This window comes from Haemaphysalis longicornis, unplaced genomic scaffold (genome assembly GCF_048455015.1).
Source record: "Haemaphysalis longicornis isolate Haplotype H1 unplaced genomic scaffold, Haemaphysalis longicornis Haplotype H1 scaffold_7, whole genome shotgun sequence".
Classification (NCBI taxonomy): Eukaryota; Metazoa; Arthropoda; class Arachnida; order Ixodida; family Ixodidae; genus Haemaphysalis; species Haemaphysalis longicornis.
Window position 1 is genome coordinate 90,296,032 of NW_027526422.1, and position 6,000 is coordinate 90,302,031.

The window sequence follows — 6,000 nt, forward strand, 5'->3', positions numbered from 1 at the left end:
AGCGGCGTGCGCCTGCATTCCTCCAGCGCAAGCGCACGTGAGCGCGCGCCTCGTAGGTCTGCCTTCGTCGTCGTCGTCGTCGTAAATGCGAATGCATTTCTTAGTCGGGGGTTGTCGTGCTCCGTCGGCGTGCGCCCGCAGGTGTTATCTCTCCGCGCTCAATGCCGAACGCATGCGCTTGAAGCGGGCTGTACTAGTTTGCTCGAAGCGGCAAGGACGGCGAGTACTGCGGTGTTAGTCTCGTGTCTAACGTGTATGGGAACTTGATATCGCACGCCGTTGCCACGTCTCCCGTTCGAGACACGTCTCCGTACAAGGACTTGTGCACCCTTGCCTACACCGGAGACGGAGTCTTTGTGGTGACCGTGTACCTCGCGCCCAACCTCGCTGGAGACGCCGTTGCCGCGCAGCTGGACGCGGCTATGGAAAGTATGCGCGTGCGCTCCAAACCCTCTGACCCCATAGTCTTGGTTGGCGACTTCAACGTTGACGTGCGCAAGAAGAGTCGCGAGTGGCTGGTCGAGTATATGCAGACCAGGCACTCTATGCATTGTCTTTCTGCCGGCTTCGACACGTGCCCCACTACCATTCACGGGAGTTGCACTGATCTGGTCTTTACGCGAAACTGTGACGCGCGTATGCTTCTCAAAGACCCTTTGACCGTGCACTTTAGCGATCACAAGGCAGTGATTGTGGCCGTCAGGTACAACGATAACACAAACAGGTGCTGATGAATAAATGATTACGTTCACACTCTCGTCATTAATTACGCCATTACTCGCAACACACTCATCGGTGCACCCAATGCATTCGCATTTCTGCACGATTCCCTTCGGGGAGGTGCGCGGCAATTTTTTTTTGTGAACTTCGGTTTCTCCACCCAAGTCCTTCCCCGTTGAATGTCGCTTGCTACACTGATCCCCTTGGCTGAATGCGAAGTTTCCGTGGGGACAACTGACGCCTCTGAATCCTCTACGGACAGCCAACAGGACATTTCACGAACTACCAGTGATTTTATGGCCATGATAGCGCGGACCTTTCGCCTCCGGAAGCCCGTCAGCAACGTTCTCTTCTAGCTCCCATATCGGGACATTTTCGACTTGGACAACCGTCCTTTGGGCCAGACTTCCCATGTGGCACATCTGATAAACATTGGTGATGCGACCCGTGTCCGCCGACGTCCTTATCGTGTCTCCCACGCCGAACACACCGTCATTCAGTAGGAAGTAGAGGATATGTTGTTGAAAGACGTTATTGCGCCCTCCTCTAGTCCATGGGCGTCATCAGTCGTGCTGGTCAAAAAGAAAGACGGCTCATGGCGATTCTGTGTTGATTACAGAAAATAACCAAATAGGACGTTCATCCACTTCCTCGAATTGACGACGCCTTGGATTGCTTGCATGGCGCGTCGTATTTCTCATCCATTGACCTGAGGTCAGGGTACTGGCAAATTAGTCGATGCCATGGATAACGAAAAGACCGCTTTTGTAACACCAGATGCACTGCACCAATTCAAGGTCATGCCGTTTGGTCTCTACAATGCACCAGCCACATTCGAAAGGATGATGGACTGTGTTCTTCATGAATTTAAATGGACGACGTGCTTATGCTATCTGGATGACGTTATCGTCTTTTCCCCCACGATTGAGACACACTTGCATCGCCTATCCGAAATCCTGGCAGTTTTTTACAGTGCTAGACTTCAGCTGAATTCGGCAAAGTGCCACTTCGGTTGCCGTCAAATAAATATCCTTAGGCACATCGTCGATGCTACCGGAGTCCAAGCTGATCCAGAAAAAAATACGGGCCGTTCAAGACTTCTCTATTCCTCGATCGGTGAAAGACGTTCGAAGCTTTGTGGGGCTCTGCTCCTACTTTCGCCGCTTCGTAAAAACTTCGCTGAAATTGCCAGGCCCCTCACGGATCTGCTTAGGCACGATAAGGGGCCCTGAGCAAGTTTCCGCTTTATCAACTCTCGTCAACCATCTCACTAATCCACCTATTCTGGCGCACTTTGACGCTTCCGCTCCGGCCGGAGTTCACACGGACACGAGTGGACACGGCATTAGTGCTGTACTGGTTCAGAGAAACACGCCGGTCTCGAACGAGTGATAGCGTATGCCAGTCGCCATTTGTCGCCTTCCTTGCGGAACTATTCGATCACCGAGCGCGAATGCCTAGCTCTTGTATGGGCCGTGAACAAATTCCCCCCGTATTCAACGGAAGGCCTTTTTCTGCGGTACCCTATGCTGGCTTGCTTCCTTGAAAGATATTACAGTTTATCTTGGTCGCTGGGCTTTATTTACGCCTTCAGGATTTTGACCACTCTGTGGCCTATAAGTCTGGCAGGCTCCACAGCGACGCCGACTGTCTGTCGCGTCAACCGGTCGACCAACCTGATGCAACTGACAACGACCCTGACTTTTGTGTCCTAGCAAAAACTGGCTTCCTCAACATCACCGACCACCAGCGCCACGACCAATCATTGCAGTCGATCATTGCCCGTCTCACCCCCATGCCGTCAGACCCTGCCTTGAACGCATTTTTGCTCCGCGGCGGCGTGCTGTTCCGCCAGAACTTTCATGCAGACGGCCCTGACGAGCTTCCCGTTGTTCCTTAACACCTCCGATCTGACATCCTCCATCAGCTGCACGACGAGCTGACGGCTGGCCCCCTTGGCGTCGCTGGAACTTACGACCGTGTACGTATAAGCGATTTTATTGGCTCGGACTTTACCGATCAGTCCGCCGCTACGTAACGGCATGTGACCAGTGCCAGCGCTGGAAAACGCCTTCCTTGGGCCCAGCCGGACTGTTCCAACCGATAGAGATTCCATCCGAACCTTTCTTTCGGGTTGGTTTGGACCTGTTCGGCCCTTTTTCTCTCCCTCGTTCGGGAAATCGCTGGATCGCTGATGCGACCGATTACGCCACCCGCTACGCTATTACGCGTGCTCTTCCCACCAGTTGTGTCACCGACATTGCTGATTTCTTGCTTCACAACGTCATCCTACAACACGGTGCTCCCCGTCAGCTCCTTACCGACCATGGCCGGTACTTTCTGTCTCGGGTTGTTACGACCTCCTCCGCTCTTGCCACACGAAGCACAAGCTGACCACCGCCTACCATCCCCAGACTAATGGCTGGATGAAAAGGCTTAACAAGACCATCACCGACATGCTCGCGACGTGCGTTTCCGCTGACCATCTGGATTCGCACGTCACTATGCCGTATGTTACATTCGTATATAAACTCATCCCGCCGTGACACCGCTGGCTATTCACCGTTCTTTCTCCTCTACGGCCGTGAACCCACTCTTCCCTTAGATACCCTACTTCCTGATGCGACCCCTCTGGCTACCGAATATGCTCGCGATGCTGTCGCTCACGCTGATGTGGCCCGCCATGTTGCCCGCGCGAAGCTCTCAGCTTCCCAATCCTCTCAGAAACACCGCTATGACGAGCAACACCGTACCCCCGGCTCCTTGGTTCTCGTCAGCACCCCTTGCCGCCGCATTGGGCTCTCCGAGAAACTTCTGCCTCGTTTCAAAGGCCCCTATCGGACCAAGCGTATGGTCACACCTGCGACCTGCGAGATTGGTTGGTTGGTTGGTTGGTTCCTTATGTCATGGCGCGTACCCACGCGGGGGATTGGCAAAGAAGCTGCCCGTAATAATTAGGCTATGACCCGGTTTATTTTAGAGAGAGAAAAAAGAAGTACGAGAAAAAACATTGAGAGTAGAAAAAAAGTCTTTGGATAGAACAGGATTGTCAGGAAAAAAAAAACTTGCGAATGAAGGCATAGCTATCTAGCAGGGCATCCGGCCTGTCGCCGCAACAAAGGAATGAAAGGCGATCACGACATCTCTGTGGCAATATCCTATGACGGAAGCACCCAGGGAAAGAATAACGGTTAAAGATAAAGGGAGATTCAGCCGATTAAACGTGTATTCAAGGTGCGTGCGTCGCATCGAGGAAATGGTTGTTCCCGTCTCTTCCTTCTCACCGTCACTGGACCCAGCAGCTCAACTCGTCCCACCCTGACGGCCCCACCCTGAGCCTCATTTTCAATGTGCACCGCGACGGCGCTTCTCCGCCGGAGGGGGTCATGTCAGGGCACTCTTGACATTTCCAGTGGCAATGCACTGGATCACCTGGTGGTCAATCCATCGTACACTTCATATATGGGTACGTGCCGCATCAGTGGGTCGCGCAAGGCAAGCCTAAGCGAAGACGAAGAGGTCGCCCGGAGGCAGCCTGGCTCGAGCTGCGCTGGTATCCTCGGCTTCGGACTATACGCCTCAGACTGATTCTTTCGTCAAAAAGAGCGCATTTGCATAAAGTACCAATTTACGGACAGTTGCATGCATGCGATAGGCATGCGAATTATATAGTGATTAATACAAGTTGAGTCGTGTTTCTGCCGAGGATTCTTCATGCTGTCAAACGTGCCACCGGTCAAAGTTAACCGGTCGTGGTGAGGGGCCCCTCACGCGATGAAGATTATGCCTACGCTCCGTTTTTTCGCGTTTGCCGTCCGTTTCGGTTTTCGCCGTTTTCGCCGTTTTCGCCGGTTTTCGCCGGTTTTCGCCGTTTTCGCGTTGATATTGGCTTTCACCCTCAATTTTTGTGAGGCCTTGCCCGTTTGGGCGAGGCCCAATAATGTAATCCAAAATAAGAACGATAAGATACTGGTGCTTGGTTACCACTGCGGGACCGGTGTGTCTTATCTATGGTGTAAGAAAGTCAAGGGGACTGAACGCGCAGCTCTCCCGAATGAGCGAGCGCATAGAGTTAACAACCGGGGTGCGCGCGGCTTCCGAGAGAGGTCGGAGGCGCGCTTTGGCCATTAGCGGGCCATGGTCACCCGAGAGAGAGAGAGAGAGAGAGAGAGAGAGAGAGAGAGAGAGAGAGAGAGAGAGAGAGAGAGAGAGAGAGAGAGAGAGAGAGAGAGAGAGAGAGAGAGAGAGAGACTTTTATTGGCTGAGGAAGCGACCAAGGAGAATTGAAGTCCTTGTGTTGGCGGCGGGTAAGGGCTGAACGTCCATCCACCAGGATGTCTTCTCCTTGAGTTAGGTGGGCGAGCTCGTGGTGACCGTAGGCCGGTGCCTTTCGACGACCTCTGCCGCCCTCTTGACCAGGCGTACCTGTAGGTCCGGGTCGGGGCTGCGAAGCAAGGCCTCCCACCTCTCCTCAGAAGGGATTTCAGGGAAAGGGTCCTCGGGGCATGCCCAGATGTGGGCCAGGTTGGCATGGTCGCCACATAAGGGGCACGCCGAGGTTGGGTAAAGGCTGGGGTGGATATGCGTCATAATGGCCGGATTGGGGAAGACTGCCGTCTGGAGTTGGCGCCAGACGTGACTTTGTTTTAATGGGAGAGAATTTGCTGGCTGAGGGTAGATTCGGCGGGAGAGAAGGTAAGTAGGTCGTGGTGTCGTGGTAACCGATCAGACGGTCCCGCGCGGACCTGGCTCCGCGGTAGGGACAGGGATACGGGCTCGGCCCAGCCCGGATGGTAAGTCCTCGGGCTAGGTCATAGGCCGCCTCGTTTACCTCGAGCCCGGAATGCGCGGGGGTCCAGATCAGTTGTACGGGGGCTGAGGGGGGTTCCTGAGCAAAATTTTGAGCGCCGTTGGGGATATGCGTCAGGCGGCAAAATTTTGGAGAGCGGTTTTAGAATCTGTAATGATTGTTGCGGGGGTAGGGTTGAGTGAAAGGGCCAGCGCTATCGCCGCCTCTTCCGCCCGTTCTGGGATGGGCGTCCGGACTGTAATGACATCAATGGTGTTTGTTTTGGGGTAATTGCAAACAGCGATTGCGGTGAAGGCCTCGTGGTGCCTGTACTCCGCTGCATCTACGTATACACTACTAGTGGGTCGTTTTTTTTTTTTTAATGCCGAACATTTCTTAGGCTCGCCTGGTCCTGCATCGTTGATGGCGGCGCCGTCCACACGCTCATTGCGCATGCGCAACTCTCCTCCTTACACCCACAGCTCCGCGAT